This window comes from Lissotriton helveticus, chromosome 7 (genome assembly GCF_964261635.1).
Source record: "Lissotriton helveticus chromosome 7, aLisHel1.1, whole genome shotgun sequence".
NCBI lineage: Eukaryota > Metazoa > Chordata > Amphibia > Caudata > Salamandridae > Lissotriton > Lissotriton helveticus.
The window spans coordinates 640,568,950-640,588,747 of NC_136068.1; the positions used below are offsets into that span (position 1 = coordinate 640,568,950).

Below are 19,798 nucleotides of genomic sequence, written 5' to 3' on the forward strand. Positions count from 1 at the left end.
TCCCTCCTCCCCTTCATTAAACAACGCATCCCTAGCCATCAGTTTTTTCTTTCTTTTTTCTTTCGGATCCTGCTGGAGTCATGCTGGATCGTGGCAAAAATTGACAATTTACTCTTTATTTGTCCCTGAAGTGCTCCTTCTGGGTTCCCCATTGTGCCTAGGGGGGCAGGGTATCCCCACACTGCCCCCTTGCATTATGTTTTTTATTTACTTCAGGGCAGGGGACTAAGCAGAGACCTGTAATGACTGCCAGCAACATTTCACTGATGTTGCTGACAGCCAATCAGGGTGCTCACTCCCGCAGGAGTCTGACTCCCACGGAAGCAAAATGGCCAAAGCGAAAATAAGCCCCCTGGGCCAGTCAGAATGCTCTACTTTTTTATGTATGTATATTTGTTTTATCCTTGATTTCTCAAAAACTACTATACAAATTTACACCAAATCACAAAAAGCACAACCTGCGTACCAAGATCTAGCTTTTTGCTAAATTTGGAGTCATTCCATTTAGCAGTTTTTGCTTTAGTCCTGTCTAAAGAAGTCTATAGAAAATGCATGGGGATTTTGCACTTTGGGGCTCCCCATTTTTCTTGGCCCACGCTTGACGGATCTCCCCAAAACTTTCCATAGACAAACCAGACAAAAATAGCACCTTTTTGGAAAGTTTCGCTGAGATTCATCAAAAGGGCAAAAGTTATTAGCAACACAAAAAATGCCACTGGGTTATATATACATAAAATTATATATATATATATATATATATATATTTCATCCCGAAAATACATAAAAACAATATCAAGCCTCCAGGACGTCCGATAATATCGGCACGCAAAAGTATCCTGGAGAACGTGAGTAAATATGTGGATTTTTTTCTCCAGGATTACGTTAAGAACTTACCATCTTTTGTGCTTGACACTGGAGACTTGCTCAAGAAACTTGATGATGTTATATGGCAACCGGATTTTCTTCTGATCTCGCTTGATGTATCGTCCCTTTATACATCTATACATCATAGGGACGGACTCAAAGCTGTACAACATTACCTAAATAGCAGACCACCTTGCCTCAAAGACCATAGTGTAATGTTGTTGGATGTGATAGATCTGTGCCTGCCTAACAACTTTTTCCTTTTCTCCAATCAGGTATTTCATCAGGTAAGGGGGGTGGCTATGGGGGCCTGCTTTTCTCCCAGTTATGCCTGTTTACATATGGGTTACTGGGAGGAGCAGGTCCTTGTGCCATCCCTCTCCTCAGCAGTATCCAACAATGTCGTCAAGTGGCTTCGCTACATTGACGACCTCCTGATAATTTGGAAGGGTTGTGAGGAGGATGCACAGTTGTTATTTGAATTGCAATATCTTGAATTTGGGATTCACTAGCCAAATGAGTCGTACCTCAATTTGCTTCTTGGATGTGGAGATTTATATTCAGGATTCCAAACTGAAGACCAGACTCTTTAGAAAACCCACGGATGGCAATGCCGTGTTACATGCTTCTAGCCATCATCCAGCCCATCTAATACGCAGCATCCCATACGGTGAGATGCTGCGTATTAGAAGAATCTGCAGCTCCGATCTGGAATGCAGATCGGCGCAAAATGAGTGCAGGGCCAGATTTTTGAGGAGGGGGTATCGGTCTGAAGTACTTGACAAAGCCATGAATAGAGCTAACGTGGTTGAAGGAGGAATCACGGAAAAATCATGTGAGCAATTTTCGTCTATTCCACAAGAAGAAACTAGATTGATATTAACTTATAGCAATCAACACCAGGCTATACGCAGGATCATACGTAGGAATTGGTGACCAAGTATTAGGATCACAACTGTGTAACCCTCCATCTATCACCTTTAGAAAAGCTAGATCCATGAGGGACAGTTTGGTCTCCAGCAGTCCTGAAGTCAGAGTAGCAGGAAACTGGCTATCTGGCAGCAAAGGGTTCCTTAAGTGCTCTGTTTGCAAGGCGTGCAAGAATGGTATTAACAAAAGTGAGTACTTAATTCCCTTCAGCGAAACTCCTGTCCGCATCCAATCGAAACTAACTTGCAAAACCGAGTACACGGTGTATGTGCTGGAGTGCCCCTGTGGTTTACGCTATGTTGGTAGTACGAAATTACCAGTACACAAGAGGATACTCCAGCACCTGCGGGCCATTACCAACGGCGACACCGCGTACCCAGTGGCTAGGCATTTCGAGGAAGTCCACAATCAGAATCCCGAGGGCTTGAGGTATTTTGCAATCAACACAGTTCCTCCCCTGAGGAGAGGGGGTGACCGTGAGGCACTCCTACGTAAACTGGAGACAAGACACATAATACTGTTCGATTGCAAGATTCCCAATGGTATGAACTCTAGTTAAGACTATTTTACCTTTTTATAGTTACTGTTGTTGTTTTATAACATATCAGTATATTGCTGCTCTTCCAACCTATTTAATGGTCTTTTAAACTTTTTTCTACACTTTATGAAATATTTCTGACACTTTTTCATACACTTGGTTTTTTATAGTGTGCTGAAATGTATTTATAAGTATTTATTTGCGGAGTTTGCACAGTTAATTGTATTTAAATTACTGTTTGCACATTGAATTAAGCCCACTTGGGCTTTATTTCCTAGAATTTGCAGTAACATGGATGGTTAAGACTCAACAACTGTTTAAGGGTAATAATATCTAAATGGGTCCCCTTCCAATTGATTTTCGACCTTTTACCAAATCCCGTAGCTGAGCAAAGAATATGGTTAGCGAATGACCGGTTCAAAATGATTAGGCATGTACATAGAAAGAATGTTTTTGTAAAATCAATATTCCTATATTTTAGAAATTACTTATGAATTGATCAATTTTTTAAACATAATTTTTAAACATGCTTTTACATTTTGTACGGTTTTAATAATCATGCGCTTTAGCTTGGGTTATCATTGTATTTTACATGTATAATGAAATTGTTCTGTTCTGCATATGTAACTGGGAAAGAGTGTTTTAACCGCAAATAGGGAGACAATAGTCTGTCCTCTATGTTCATGGTTACTTTTCCGGCACACTGGCACTTTAAAAAGGTCACCTTACCTTCTCGGCGTTTGTCATGTGATCAAGGCCCTTCGCGGGCTGAAACGCGTCATGGTTGACTTGGTGTTTGGGCTCTAATAAATAATATTTGCACCAGTCCTGGGTTCGTCTCGTCTCTGCAGAATTGCATCTTTGAAGACGTTGTATGCCTCATATATGTATATATATATATATATATATATATATATATATATATATATATATATATATATATATATATATATATATACAGTTATATATTGCACAGGAGGCAATAACAGCTGCACAGTTAATGTTACGTCCAACTTTCATTGATAAGACATGTTTTTGTTTTGGTAATAACTTTGGTACTGTTTGATGAGTTTGCACAAAACTTTCCAAAAAAACCCCATCAACTTTGGATTATTCCTGGCACGTTCAGGCAGGAGCGTCAAGAGGGGGTCCAAAAGACAGTGCAGGTCTCAAAAGTTTAATTTCCTTTTCTAATTCCCACAGAGGTATTTGCTGCTTGAGATACAAAACACAGCTGAAAGGCCTTACACCCATTTGGCATTAAGGTAGAACTTTGTTCAAGGAAGTGGCTTTTCTTGTGTCAGGTTTCAAGTTTGTAGACCGGTTAGAGACTTTTTAATAAATAGAAAATAATGCTTGTTTTGAAAAGTGTTTAAGTTAGTATAAGTAAGCCACCTCACTCAGAAACTAGACCAAAGTCAGCCTGCATTGACATTTGTTTTACAGTAACAGAGAAAATGTAGCCTTTAAAATTTACATGAATGAGTTTCCTACATGTATGTTTCTCTACCATGTCTTTCCTTATCAGAAAATAAGTTAAATAAAATGAATTTTGTGGTGGTGTTTATTTGCTCACCTGGAAAGTATTATTTGTTGTTCTCCTAGGAGGAAGCCTTGTACTGAATGATCCAGTCAAGGCAACACATTGCGGACCCTTTATATGTGTCTGCTCTAAGGAGCTGTACTGTGTCTTGTGTTCACTTGTTTAAGTATAAATGTCTTGTTATTTCCTGTGTACGCTTTATTATACTAAGGTATGAAGTAGGTGTTTTCTAAATATTTCTTGTGTGATGTATCACATTTTTTTTTGTTTTACTATTGGTGGATGTGAATGAAATATTATTAGTACAGTCCCGTGGTGTCAGTTCTCACCATATCAAGAGTGTGCCTTTCTCTGTCTAAAAATGTATCCTTTAGGGAGATGTACTAGACTTTGCCCTCACTTCCAAAAAGGCAGACTCTGTGTTAGTCTGTCTAATTATTTATACTTAGACTTTCTGCTTACTTTCTTGAAGGCAAACTCTGCATTAGTCTGTCTGATGATTTATACTTAGACTTTTCTTGATTCTAAAACTGAGCAGATTTATACTAGTCCTTTACTAAACTATATTTTGGTTCTGGCTATATACTTGCTGTGGAGGACCCTATTATGTTGTTACCCATCCCCATTGGTATTATTTGGTGCATTATTGATGCCGATTTGAATTTGACTAACAAACTATTTTTGCATTCCTGAATGACTCCATAACTTGAATAAACCTTTATAGTTTTGGCTTAGAATGTTATCCTGAGAAGGTTTTCTTTAATGGCAAAGGACTGCCGTCTATTGAGACTCACATTACACCAATGACCTGTCTCAACCTTTGTCATTTGCTAGTTAAAAGCATTGACAGACTTGAAAAAGCCCCAGCTATCACTTAACATCTATGCCGGTAGCTAAAAAGAATTTGCTACCTGCGATAAGAAGGGAAAACCAACACAGGTGAGGTATTAAATATGCATGCAAACTAATACGGATGCAAAGCTGACAAGCAAGTTTTAATAGTCCATGGGGATCTCCAATAGGGCTGTACCACTCATGACCTGGAAATTACCCCAATCCAGGAAGCACATACAGGTTGACCAAAAGTTAAAAGCTTTATGTTCTCAATCTCCGTAGTTACCATTGTCCTGTCTTCAACCTTCTCTAAACCGAAAATATTCTTTGTGTATGTTCCTGCCTAACACCTGAATGATGATAGCTTGGTTAGATGTGTTAGATTGTTGTGGTATTTTTTGTTTTAGAATGTACTGCTGTAAACATTCTCTAAGGTGTTCAACTATTGTAGAGTGTTCTACATTAGTCACTGGAGAAAGTAACCTCGCCTGTGTAAGATGTATCTTGTACTGAAGAAGTAAACAATTAATATTGTCACTATGAGAAAGTTCCTCTTTTTGCATAGTTTTGTGGACTAATGCTTCTGGTGTTTTTTACTCTGTGCAGTGGAACACTGCAACTCAGGCCCAGTGCATGTGTTCGGACCCCATAACATGTGTTGAAATTGGCTAGCACCTAATTGGCATTATATAACTCTTTAATACGCCCATGGAATATGGAGCCAGAAATACACTCTTGGCAAGTAATTTAAATGTCACCTATGGAATACAACACTAGTGTGACAAGGCAAACATGATTCTAGGCCTGCAACTATAGCCTAGCTGAGCAGTTTTGAATGTATGCCCAACCTGCCAAAATATCCCTTTTTGACAGGAGAAAACCTTCCTTCTAAATATTAATGTCAACCCTATGTAAGCGTTGCCGCCTGAAAGGCAGAGTGCATGGTATTTCAAAGGCGGACATTGTAGGAAAGTGGAGTATTATGTAGTGTTGGGTTTAGTCCTCCCTATGTAATACTATCACAATACCCCAAAATGGTCCTTGGATTCAAACTAATAAATCCTTAGCTCAGTCCTGTAAGAGTGGCAAAGAGCACTCAGGCTTTACTGGAGGAACATGTGTTAAGCATTTCAGGATACCAACAAGAATGATAAGTAATTGACACGTGTTGGACTTGGCCCTTTTTGCAGGGTCATCCCTAAACTTTTTGCCTGCCTCCTATATTTTTCTGACCTGTTGTTGGCTATTTTATGACTCTGGGCTCTTTACCACTGCTGATCAGTGCTAAAGTGCATATGCTCTCCCTATTGTAAATTAATGTATGAATTGGTGATTCCATGATTGACTGGTTTGGTTTACCTGTCAGACCCTAGTACAGTGCACCAGGAATGCCCAGGGCTTGTAAACAAAATGCTGCTGGTGAGCTTGCAGCACTGGTTGTGCCACCCACAGAAGCGGCTTGTAAAAGTCTGTCTAAGGTCTGCCATTGCAGAGCCTATATACAATCTGGTACTGCCATGTTAACTGAGCACGTGCACCCACTTGCCAGTCCCTAAACCTTCCCTTTTCTTCATATCAGACACCCCTATGATAGGCCCAAGGGCAGGGTGCATTTTAAGTTTAAGGTAGGACATGCCCTGGCGTGTATGTGGCATGTCCTAATAGTGCATTACAGCCATTTTCGTTTTTCACTATTGCAAGGCTACCTGTTCTCAATAGGCGAGAATGAGCAGTTAGATTATTACATCTTATAATACTAACTGACTCAGGGAACACAGCAGAAATTCGAGTTTAGTATGCCTGAACTCAGAATGATAAAATACATCTTTTAGTGAAGTTGATTTTATCATTCTGTGTTTAGAAATACCACTTTTAGAATGTAGGTATTTTCTTGTCTAACTATCCAAGCCTGCCTCTGCTAGGTTGTGTATTCCTTGTCTGGAGTTTGAGTGACAGGACTGGGGGATTCCAGGAGCCAGAATGAGTCAGCCCAGTGGTGAATATAGAGATCTGAATCTAGATGGGAGGGAGGAGTTACACCTGGGACGTAAATAGGGCTGTGCCTTCCCTCCACAATGCTGGCTCCACCTCCTGTGGTGCGTCTGATGTCTCTGCCCTGCACTGTGAAAGAAGAGAAGGAATCATGTCAACAAAGTGCTCCAGGGCTGTGCTTTCCCTCCACAATGCTGGCTCCACCTCCTGTGGGGTGTCTGAGGTTTCTGCCCTGCACTGTGAAAGGAAAGAAGGAGTCTTGTCAACAGAGTGCTCCAGAACCGGTTTGGACTGGGCAAAGGCCCCTCTGCCCTCAGAGGACAAAGGATTTTGGGGTATAAATATTGGGACCCTGATCCCAAGAAATTAGATCACTTTTGGACAAAGCAGAAGAAGCCTCTACTGAGGAGAGGAACCTGAAGAAACTGAGGAGAGACTATCCCTAAGCTGAAGTGCTGCTTGGGGGATTGGCCTGCAGTGGTTGCCTGTATGCCAAAGAGAGGAGAAGGGACTTTGTGTACTTTCATCAACTTGTAAGGATATCCAAGGGCTTGAGAAAAGGCCTTGCCTCCTGCTGAAGTCTCAGGGACAACAGACTTCACCCCCAGCTCCCCAGAGTTCCTTGGGAAGTGCCTTCTGCTATTTTGGGCCTTCTGAGGGACTGCGTGTCGCAAAGAGCTGCAAGTGCGACTCAAGAGGAAGAAGCGTGTCGCCGTCGCTGCTGCGGCCATCGCATCTTGGATGTCGCCGCTGTAGCTGTCGTATTGCACCACATCGAGAGAAGCATCTCGCAACGAAGAGGAAGCGTGTCGCCATCGCTGCTGCTGCCGTCGCATCCTGAATGTCGCTGCTGTAGCTGTCATATTGCACCGCATCGAGAGAATCGTCTCGCAACGAAGGAGAAGCGAGTCGCCGTCGCTGCTGCTGCCGTCGCATCTTGGATGTCGCCGCTGTAATCTGTCGTATTGCACCGCATCAAGAAAAGCGCCTCGCATCCACAGAGAAGCGTGCCGCCGTCAGAGCTGGATGCCGCCGCTGTAGTTGTTTCATTGTGCGGAAGCGTCTCGCAAGGTCGGAGAAGAGTGTTGCAGCCGAAGCTGTTGTCGTCGCATCGCGGAACAAGGGTGTCGCAGCTGCAGCTGATGCATCGAATCGAGACTTCTCGCATCATCGGAGAAGCGTGCCTCATCTGGAAGATCTGCACGTCTTTATTTCTTTGCATCGAACTTTGCCGCATTTCCATCGCTGCAACACTTTTGTTGTGGAAGCGTAACGCATCGTAAGGTACATTGACCCCAAATGTCTCATTTTAAGAACTGAACAGAACGAAGCTAAAACTACCCTTTTAAGTACAGTATTGTGGATTTTTGTTGTTTGTGGTCTTGTGATAAGTCTATATAAAGAATACTTATTTTTTATATAAAACCTATGTAGTGTCCATCTTTAGTGTTGTCACTTGATTACTGTATGTGGTCACAAATGCTTTACACACTGCCTCTGAGATAAGCCTGTCTGCTCATGCCAAGCTATCAAGGGGGTGAGCAGGGGTTATTTTAGGAGTGTACCCCTTTACCCTGACTAGAGGCAAGGGTCCCTATTTGTCACAAGTACCTACCTGTGCCAACTAGAGACCCACAAATCTAACAACACAACTTTAGAGAAATCCGACAGCAGTTTATAAAAATAGTGTATTTTTATCCTAAATTAGACACCAAAACGGACGGCACAGCATAACTATAACCAGAGAAAGCAGGATTAAATATTAATTCTGTAAGCCCTCGATTGGGAACAGCTAGAAATATGATTAGCCCATTCTTTTTAATAATTATTTAAAGCCAACTTAATGGTGCAAAGGTGGGTAGGGCTATCCCTGGGGACTTTTTTCACCATTGGTTGGGGGAAGAAGTCAATCCCATGTAATAGCTAGTGCCAAGCATAAATGTGATATCACCAGGCACCTCTTCAGAACACTTTCTGGGCTTGTGAAAGAAAGAACAGGATTGGACCTGCTGTTGCTGACCTGAGAGGAGCCCTGAAGGCTTGGACCTTAACCCTCTAGTACCCAGGAATAAGAGGTGTACGCCAAGAGTCAGTTGGCTAACCTCCTATGTGGCTATAGGCTACCAAAGCTGCAAGAAGCCTTTTTCGAACGTTTCCAGCTGATCAGCACCAAATGGAACTAACCTGGATCCTGCCAATGGCCTCTGCTGGAGTGAGTCTTGAACCATAGGGGCTTATCCTGAAGTCCCGGGACCCTTGGCTGTGCCTAGCTGAACTTCTCCTTCCACACCTGAAAACCCAGAACTTGGACATTTTTTTAACTTCCAGACCTCCAGGGAAGTGGGACAAACTTATACGGCCTATCCTATATGACCAAGGCACACCCTTTCTGGGCTAAGAAATCCAGTTTCTCCCGCTCAAAGCTTCTCCGCTGCGGCTAATCTAATTGAGCGGACCTTGGTGAAAAGCTAGCCAGCCTCTGGGAATTCAGCGTTGACACAGCTGCGGCCTTGACCCTTTTTATTCCTAGCACCAGAGATTATTCTACACCATTGCACAAGCAATCACACATTACACATTCAAGAAAGGGAAACTCAAGGTAGTTATACAATAAGCAGTAAGCGATACAATAGGCTAATAGATATATTATCACCTTTGTAATTGCTACTCTTTTCCTATTCACAGCATATCATCTTCCAGGCGGTTCCTGTGGTGCTGAAGAACGTATTGTGTTTCTTTCCTTTTATTCCTTGTTTTGGTTCCCTTCTTCCCCGGATTACCATTGCTGCCTGGCAGTGACTAAGTGTTGGTAGCAAGTGGTGAATTGGCGAAGTTGAGGACCATACCTCAGATCCATGACGTTCCTGCGAAAACAAATTAGGTGAGATTCAGACAGTCATATACAATCATACAAGCTGTCGGAGACAATGTATCAGGGGCCCCTTGCTCTCCTGGAGTAAACCCTTGATGATCACGTATATATTCTAACACTGTATAACATGGGTACTCACAAACTTTCTCTCAGGGGCCAAATTTACAGTGTGGTTTGTGGCAGAGGGCCGCACTGGTGGGGGCGGGGTCAGGGTGGAGGGGGCGGGTCTAGAGCAAAAAAAACTGTGACTATGAGGTTGAACACAGATCCCTGCAGCAGACGCCTTCGTCCACTGAACCACCAGACTCGACACACACATACACGCCTCTCTCTCTCTCTCTCATTCACCCTCTGTCACCCTCACTCTGATTGTCTCCCTCTCTCTCTTCCTCTCTCTCTCTCTCCCTCCCTCTGTCTCCCTCCCTCTGTCTCCCTCCCTCCGTCTGTCTCCCTCCCTCCGTCTGTCTCCCTCCGTCTGTCTCCCTCCCTCAGTCTCCCTCCCTCTGTCTCCCTCCCTCTGTCTCCCTCCCTCCCTCTGTCTCCCTCCCTCCCTCTGTCCCCTTCTCTCTGTCACCCTCCTCCCTCTCTGTCTCCCTTCCTCTCTCTGTCTCCTCTGTCTCCCTCCCTCTGTTTCCCTCCCTCAGTCTCCCCCACCCTCCCTCTGCCCTTCCCTCTGTCTGTCTCCCCCTCCCTCCCTCCCTCCGTCTCCCTCCCTCTGTATCCCTCTCCCTGTCTCCCTTTGTCTCCCTCTGTCTCCTTCCCTCTGTCTCCTTCCCTCTGTCTGTCTCCCTCCCTCTGTCACCCTCCCTCTATCACCCTCCCTCTATCACCCTCTGTTTCCCCCTCCCTCTGTCTCCCTCCCTCTGTCTCACTCTCCCTCTGTCTCCTACCCTCTGTCACCCTCCTCCCTCTCAGTATCTCCCTCCCTCTCACTGTCTCCCCCCTCTCTCTGTCTCCCTCCCTCTGCTTCTCTCCCTCTGTCTCCCCCTCCCTCTGCCCTTCCCTCCATCTGTCTCCCCCTCCCTCCCTGTCACCCTCTCCCTGTCACCCTCTCCCTGTCTCCCTCTCCCTGTCTCCCTTTGTCTCCCCCTGTCTCCTTCCCTCTGTCTGTCTCCCTCCCTCTGTCACACTCCCTCTGACACCCTCCCTCTGTCACCCTCCCTCTGTCACCCTCCTCCCACTGTCTCTCCCTCCCTCTCTCCGTCTCCCTCCCTCCCTCTCTCTGTCTCCCTCTGTCTTTCACCCTCTGTATCCCTCTCTCTGTCTCCCTTCACTCCGTCTCCACTCCCTCCCTCTGTCTCCCCCTCCCTCCATCTGTCTCCCTTCCTCTGTCACCCTCTGTCTGCCTCCCTCTCTGTCTCTCTCTCCCTCCCTCTGTCTGCCTCTCTCTCCCTCCTACCCCTCCCTCTCGCTCTGTCTCCCTCCCTCTGTCACCTCACCTGGCGTGCGTGTGTGTCAGCCGGGGCTGAGACAAGACAGCTTCCCGGCCGCACCCGAGTACTTCACAGGTCTTTAAAAGACCACTTACTCGTTAATGAGGCTTATTATGCCATTGCCACTTTGATGCCATAAACGGACACAACAGTGCCAGAGATGGATCCCCTTTTGAAGGAGGCTGGCATATATGTTTAGGTAATGAGGAAGGGTTCAAGGATTCTTCTCTAGGACGTATTAGCCGTATATCTTATTTTTAGAAGAGGTGAGGCTTGAGGTATTGAACCTTTAGATACCTCAGTTAGTAATCCGTAAGGAGTGAGCAAGTGCCTCCTCCACCTTTTTTTCAGTTTATTCCAGATAAAGAGGGTGGGTAGGGGGAGAGGTATCGACAGAAAAGAGAGAGTAAGGGACAGATGAGAGCAGTCAGTGAGTGAGAGAAAGGAAGGGAGAGAGGGAGGGATTGCATAGAGGGGAGGGGAGAGACGGTGTGAGCAAGGATGGGACAGAGGGAAAAGCAGAGGGAGGGAGGTAGAAAGAGGAAACAGTGAGAGAGGATGATATAAAATAGAGGAAAATACGGAGAAGGGGCATGGAAAGGAGAACTGGGCAGCGCAAGAGAGTGGATAGATGAGAGATTGGTGGAAGTTGAGTCATGGCTGGAATATATGATAAGGGAGAGGGAAAAGAGAGAGAAGAAACAAGGAGAGATGGTGAAAGAGACAGCTAGAGAAAGAAGCAGAAGCGAGAAAAGGAGAAAGAGAATTGAATATATGGAAAGATTGAGGAAAGTGGAGAAAGGAATAGATAGGGGACGCCAGAACCACTCCTTACCTGCCGTGAGGGGAACGGCTGCTGTACTTTCCTCCTGCCCTCACCTTTCTTCTGCTGTGCAGCGCGAGTGAGATGCCGTGAGGGGAACGGCCGCCGCGCTTGCACCGCCATTGAGCCTGCATCCACCGGGGGCCCAGACTACACCTCCCAGGTGCCCCGGCGGCTGAGTCGCGTCCCTGACGCCATCTCTGCGCCCGGAGGCGCATGAAAAGAGAGGAGCGCCGAGCGCTCTGAGGGACGCCAGAACCACTCCTTACCTGCCGTGAGGGGAACGGCTGCTGTACTTTCCTCCTGCCCTCACCTTTCTTCTGCTGTGCAGCGCGAGTGAGACGCCGTGAGGGGAACGGCCGCCGCGCTTGCACCGCCATTGAGCCTGCATCCACCGGGGGCCCAGACTACACCTCCCAGGTGCCCCGGCGGCTGAGTCGCGTCCCTGACGCCATCTCTGCGCCCGGAGGTGCATGAAAAGAGAGGAGCGCCGAGCGCTCTGAGGGACGCCAGAACCACTCCTTACCTGCCGTGAGGGGAACGGCTGCTGTACTTTCCTCCTGCCCTCACCTTTCTTCTGCTGTGCAGCGTGAGTGAGACGCCGTGAGGGGAACGGCCGCCGCGCTTGCACCGCCATTGAGCCTGCATCCACCGGGGGCCCAGACTACACCTCCCAGGTGCCCCGGCGGCTGAGTCGCGTCCCTGACGCCATCTCTGCGCCCGGAGGCGCATGAAAAGAGAGGAGCGCCGAGCGCTCTGAGGGACGCCAGAACCACTCCTTACCTGCCGTGAGGGGAACGGCTGCTGTACTTTCCTCCTGCCCTCACCTTTCTTCTGCTGTGCAGCGCGAGTGAGACGCCGTGAGGGGAACGGCCGCCGCGCTTGCACCGCCATTGAGCCTGCATCCACCGGGGGCCCAGACTACACCTCCCAGGTGCCCCGGCGGCTGAGTCGCGTCCCTGACGCCATCTCTGCGCCCGGAGGCGCATGAAAAGAGAGGAGCGCCGAGCGCTCTGAGGGACGCCAGAACCACTCCTTACCTGCCGTGAGGGGAACGGCTGCTGTACTTTCCTCCTGCCCTCACCTTTCTTCTGCTGTGCAGCGCGAGTGAGACGCCGTGAGGGGAACGGCCGCCGCGCTTGCACCGCCATTGAGCCTGCATCCACCGGGAGCCCAGAATACACCTCCCAGGTGCCCCGGCGGCTGAGTCGCGTCCCTGACGCCATCTCTGCGCCCGGAGGCGCATGAAAAGAGAGGAGCGCCGAGCGCTCTGAGGGACGCCAGAACCACTCCTTACCTGCCGTGAGGGGAACGGCTGCTGTACTTTCCTCCTGCCCTCACCTTTCTTCTGCTGTGCAGCGCGAGTGAGACGCCGTGAGGGGAACGGCCGCTGCGCTTGCACCGCCATTGAGCCTGCATCCACCGGGGGCCCAGACTACACCTCCCAGGTGCCCCGGCGGCTGAGTCGCGTCCCTGACGCCATCTCTGCGCCCGGAGGCGCATGAAAAGAGAGGAACGCCTCTCGCCCCGCGAGTCGCGCGCGGGAGCGCCCAGGCTAAGCCCGGGCAAAGGGCGGGCCCTCTACGGCCCTCATCGGCACGATTAGGCCAGGCTAGGCCACCTCCCTAAAATCTTTCTTGTGCCCCAGGGATTATTGCCAGCTAGTTCATCATCAGTGGATTGTGTTAACGCTTCTGGTTGATCGCCTCCCAAGCCCTAGTTACCAGACGGGGGTCGGTAAGTAGTCTGTACAAGCTGCTACCGATTCGCCCAGGAGCCTGGGAAGAGGAGGGTGTCTTCGGTGAGAAGTGATAGCATACACAAACACCCCTACGAAACAGGAAAAGAAGAGCGCTGGATACCTGTTCAAGGCACTGTAGTAAGATACTTGCTTTTAAAACTTTTGAGAATTATATTTCGTAATTTTATCAAGTTGTGGCTATAAGACGATCACACACCTTTGTATAATTATGCCAAAAAAAAAACAATCATATGGGATCTGAAACACCAAAGAACACCATGGAAAATTATCTTGTTCAAGTGGTCAACAAAATAAACAGTGAGCGTAGACAGTCGTTGAGACTGTCCCAGTCACCTATTCTCCCTCCTGGGAGCCCACCTACTCCGCTGCAAACAAATGAGTCTTTGCTATTAGACTCTGATAATGATGTTCCGGAAACAAACTACCCAGTAAATGTCAGTATCGATATGAGTGCAGCAAACATGGCGGATACTGAGCCACATTTAGACAATGATTTAGATGTACAGGCTATCATCGTGGTTGAAGAAAAAGAAGAGTTGGAGGACGAACCACCCGCAAAGCAGACCACGAGGGCAGTTAGAGCCTGTCGTAGAATACAAAACAAACGTGGGGGGGCTCGCTCTGGGAAAAATAAGGTTATGTCACCACCAAAGATAAAAAATACCCGCCAGAGCCACGAGGAGAATAACTCGAGGGAGATATTGGATGAGGACCTATTATCAAGAATTGCAGAGCTGCTAGAAATAAAAATCCAGACTCTTATTAAGCCTCTTATTAGTAAGATTGATAAACTTTCTGCGGACATAAAGAAATTGGGAGGTACACAAAATGCATTAGCAGATGCGATAGGAAATGTCTTAAGCAATGTTAATAAGGGCCACGATTGTTCAAAGAGAAATAACGAATCTGGGTTAACACAAGATGTTACTCCATCAGGGCCAACCCTCCCGGAATGTCCGCAAATTGGCCCCATTATCAATGATTTACCATTAAATGTCCGAATTGCTCAACAAATTGATTCATTACACGTTACAGTGCCCCCTAATTTTGAAGAAGATCAAACACAATTCGTAGTTGAAGCATCGCCATTGGTGTTAGTTCTAGCTAATACACCAACCCTATCACCGGGTCAAACCGAGTCAACATCGTCTCTAAAAAGCAAGGCATTACATTGGCTGTCAAACAATATGCGGACAGCACAGGGGGGTGAACAGCGGCTGGCTGATGAAATTAAAATGGTAAGGAGGGTTAGATGGATAGGAAATAAGCAAAAAAAATGGAAGGGCGACTGTGTGATATTAAATCTTTCAAACCCAGCTGCTCTTCCCGATATTCTATCCAATATTCTTCCACCACAAAGAAGAAGTAGTTCCATAATCCCCCTTACATTAGAATTTTTCTATAATGAGTCTCAAAAAGCCAATAGTCATAAGCCCCTGAAGCCAGCTTGGTTAGTAAGAAATAATGGATGGGGTGGGGGACCTAAAATGTATGATACAAACTATACTGTTAACAATAGGGCTGGTCCATGGCAAGCCAATCAACATAACATTCCCTGTTTCACTACTCCAGGGCAAAATTGGAATTTAATGGGCAGACGAGGACCGGGCATGTCTGCTAACAACTACGGGGTATTAGGTAATGGCAATTACAACGGAGGGTGGCCAGGGGTGCAGCAGAATGTACTATATCCTATCACTCCTGCACCCATAGGTAATGGGAATCAAAATAGAGAATGGTTGGGTGCTCACATGAATACAGCATATCCTATTACGCCTGCACCTAGATGGAATGCACCAGTAAATGGTTGGGGTCTTGGGGCCCCATCTTATAATTGGGGAGTTAGTACCTCAAATAGGTTTGAGGCCCTGGCTGGTTTAGCTGACTGTGATTGACTTGATGGTGGGGCCTTGGCAATGTCATGTGGCATAGAATACACATATCCTAGTTTGCATCTCAAAGTTGTACCAAAGCAGATTGTACCTGTTAAAAATTCTGAACAGCTAACGCACCATGTTGACATAATGGCACAAATACCACATTTAGATACAAATGGGTCTATTACACAACAGCAGGTAACAGGGATACTAGATGTTCCAGAAATAACAAAAATAATCTGTTGGAATATTGCAGGTTTGAAAAAAAACCTTTCAGATCCGGCATGGCATGATTATTTGGCAGGGGGGGATTTAATCATGTTTCAGGAAACCTGGGGGCTCGAGAATTATTTTAAGGTCGATTATAGATCTTTTTTTATCCCTGCAGTCAACACAAATGGGGGAAGACCTTCTGGCGGCCTAGTAACATGGGTGAAAATTACAAGTGGCCTGTCCTTTAAGCAAATCGATATAAACAACCCCGACATTTTATTACTTGAGTTAAAAAATACTAAAGGCTGTAGCATTTATGTGATTAATATTTACAGTAGACCACATCAATCGTGTAAAGAATCACCAGCTGTAACCCATTTGAGTAATATTGTGGCGGGGTTTGCTCAAAATGCAACAATGATTATAGGCGGTGACTTTAATAGAGGTTTCGAACCTATAATAGGCCTAGAAGACATCCATAAGGACGAGGATAGCGCCAATAATATCCCCTTGGTTGACACAAATTACAAAGCTCCTTGCACAGTGAGTGCTCTACAATTATTGAATTGGACTCTCGAGCTAGGCTTACGTGCCTGCAATGGGCGGTTGCCCTCAGATTGCCCCAGAAAACCAACATTTATCAGGGGGGCGACTCTCAGCCATTTAGATTATTTTATAGTCTCTCTGAAATTATGGCCTTTGATCATCGATTTAATGGTGGATGACCGCACGGAAAGCGACCACTACCCATTGATCTTATCCGTCCAGACTCAGATCTTTAAAACCCCTGTCAAAAGTGCTAAAAGTACTGTTTCCTTACCACAGGACCCTTTAGTGGCAAACAATCGTAGATCCCTGAAGTGGCCAGTGGTTTTAGGTAACACAACAATTATCAGTCAAATCTATAATGTATTTGTGAGGCACATGTCCCCTCTTTTAGGTAACAGTACTGTCACTAAAAATCCTTGTCTGATAGAATCCCATGATCATTTAATTGACCAACTTAGCGAGATCCTAACTAGGGCGGTAAAAAGATCATATAATGCCCAAAAGAATAAACAAACAGGGATCTCCTGGTATAACCAGGAATGCCGGAGAGCTAAAAAAGACTTAATTACAGCAGTCAGGGGGGATTCAGCGGACATTGTGAGAATTAAGAGAGCTCAGTACAAAAGAATATTAATAATGGGCAAAAAAGAGTGGGACGAAAGGGTTTCGTCAGATTTGTTGGACGCATGTAAGTGTAAAGATCAGACCTCCTTCTGGAACCTCATTGCTAGAGGCACCAGGGGGGCGACTGAATGCAAAGATAGATTCCTAGAGGAGGAAATTTGGGTCAAGCATTTTACTCTATTATATGCTTGCGGAAGCTCTGGTGAGATTGAAGGCCAGGACAGCTTGCAGCCTTTCCTTGCTGCGCATGATACACCTCTTGTCTTCTCCCTGACAGAAACAATTTTAGCAATCAGGGCAGTTAAGTCGGGGAAAGCGCCAGGCCCTGATGGTATACCAGGTGATCTTTGGAAACACAAGAACTATATTTGGGCTCCATATATCAATTTATTATCAAATGATATTGCTAGAGGAGCTCCCGTCCCAGAAACCTGGAAGGGGGCAGAGATTGTAACACTGTTCAAGAAGGGTGACAGGTCAAATCCTTCGCATTATCGGCCTATCAGCTTAATTGACGTGTTGCAAAAAAAATTTGCCCGCCAAGTTCTCAACAGGCTTTCCACTTGGATTGAAGAACACTCTATCTATACAAAATACCAGGCAGGTTTTAGATCAAAGATAAGCACTATAGACCAGGTTTTTAGATTTTTATGTTTAGTCTGGAAATATACGATCATAAGAAGGTCCCATATATACGTGGCTTTTGTTGATTTGAAGGCAGCTTTCGACATGGTTCCGAGGGTAGCACTATGGAAGACATTAAACAAGATGGGCGTCCCCGGAAACATCCTTCAAATTTTAATTAAACTCCACGAGAATAACTATGCACGAGTTAGATGGGGACCAAACGGAGAAGTCAGCGAGAAGATAAAAATAGCAAAAGGGGTAAGGCAAGGGTGCGTAATGGCACCTACCTTATTCTCCTTATACGTTAATGACATCCCCGACACTCTTTTGGGCTGCGAGCATGACTCTCCCAAATTGAGTGGGCAAGCCGTTCCGGCACTATTGTTTGCAGACGATACTATTTTAATTTCTCAGACACCCAGGGGTGTCATGACAAGGAATTAGAAATTAACTCCTCAAAAACAAAAGTTATGACAATTAACCCCCATAAAGGTTTTACCAAAGTTTTTAAGATAAATAATGAATTTATTGAAGAAGTCCCCAATTTTAAATACCTGGGTATTATTTTAGATAGCAAAGTAACATGGAAAACACAATTGGAGAGCTCAAAATTAAGGTTGACTCAAAACCAGTGTCCGATTATAAAGAGGCATAAGAATAGCCACTTTAAAGCAGTCTCACCAGCCATTGAACTATTTAAGTATAAAGTGCAATCATCCTCACTTTATGGCGCGGATCTCTGGGCTTATGCCTCAAAGGATACTTTCCGAGTAAGGGAAAATTCCTTTATTAGACAACTTTTAGGGATACCGGGGTCAACACCAATGACACCCGTATTATGGGACCTTAACTTTCGACGTACAGATGACTATGCTTCTCTTCGCCCGCTGCTCTATTGGGTTCGTTTATGGTCCAATGAGGAGCTGACTGATTATAGAGAAGCACTGAAAGAGATATTAACCATAAGGAATATTACGCATTTGCCATGGTTAGAGTACGTCAAAAAATGGCTAGAAAAACTAGGGTTAAGTGATTTTTGGTTTGACCCTGACTCTCTCACAAATAGCTCAAAAAGAATCCTGAAACAAAGGTACTGGGATTATATTAGAGATTCAGCGCTATCAAACCCCAGAACAGGGACTCTAACCTCGAAATTTTTCGAATTTAAGGTGACAATGCAATTAGAGCCCCTCATGGATGAAATTTACCCTCCATTCGCCAAAAGCTTATACCTAAAGTTCCGGTATGGTATTTTGCAACTAAAAGAAAGGACAGCTAGCTGGAACTGCAATAAGGGGTTGGTCGGGGCCGTTGGTTCCGATATATGTGAGCTTTGCGAGATGGGGCTGAAAGAGGATGTGTCCCATGTCTTGTTTATATGCCCAGCATATCTTAAAGCCAGGAAAAAATGGCTAAAGCCAATCTGTAAAAAGTTAGGCTTTCGTCAAATCGAGGTTGGATTAAGAATTTTCAAGGGAGACACTGCTCAACCAATTGTGTTTAGCCTGAGCCGTTTCCTCTTATGCGTGGCCTTGATTAGGAAAATGAAAGACCAAAAAACGTAGGGAAATAGGCTAGCCTTCTTTTCATGTTACTGAGTCACTTGTTAATTGCTAAAGTGCTGCCTGCTTTATTGTTCTGGTGTATTTTTTTTTAACAAAAACAGATGTTTAATTTATTGTTTTACCATTTGTATATTTATTCAGTGTTCTTGTACATAGAGGGGCTAACTAAGATCAAGTCACCCCTAAGTGGAAAAAAACTGGGAAATGAACTGAATTCTATGTATATATGCAAAGGAAGTGTGTGTATATTTTTAGCCACCTGCAACCTTTTCTTATTATTTAAATTGTGATATGATGTATTATGATTGAATATATTGTATCTTATAAGGTTTTTTAAACCGAATAAAGATTGAAAATAAAATGAATAGATACAGAAAAGGTTATGTGGACAAGTGAGAGGGAAAGAGAAAGAAGAAGAGAGAATGGGATCAAGAAAAACAATGGGAAAGATGGAGCTGAGACAAGGGTGTCAGTTACAGCTAGTCAGGACTATCTTGCCCTTCGGTTCCCCTAATACTGTTTCTGCAAACCTGGTCATAGAGGCCATGGACACAGCATCACAACCCTAAAACCTCTGTTTATTTTCTGCTTTTTTACTTCTTGCCTTTGTCACTCAGGAACAAATATGAGGTTATTGATGGGAAAAGGATGCAACAAGAAGGCAACCCTGTGTCTCCCTACCTCTGTCTGCCTCCCTCCCTCTCTGTCTCTCTCTCCCTCCCTCTGTCTGCCTCTCTCCCCTTCCTCCCCCC

The 19,798-nt window shown here is 45.4% G+C and overlaps 1 long non-coding RNA gene across 2 annotated transcripts in view; it reads right to left on the bottom strand.

Moving 5' to 3' along the window:
* The window catches only part of LOC144766941 (uncharacterized), a 107,676-nt gene that overhangs the window by 52,470 nt on the left and 35,408 nt on the right, over positions 1–19,798 (bottom strand). The window contains exons 1-2 of one of the 2 annotated variants that reach the window (XR_013597991.1): positions 11,842–11,980; positions 9,355–9,565 (exon numbers count right to left, since the gene is read on the bottom strand). This is a non-coding gene — a long non-coding RNA (uncharacterized LOC144766941). Of the gene's footprint in view, positions 1–9,354; positions 9,566–11,841; positions 11,981–19,798 lie in introns of those variants that run through there. The other variant, XR_013597992.1, reaches the window with a different exon arrangement.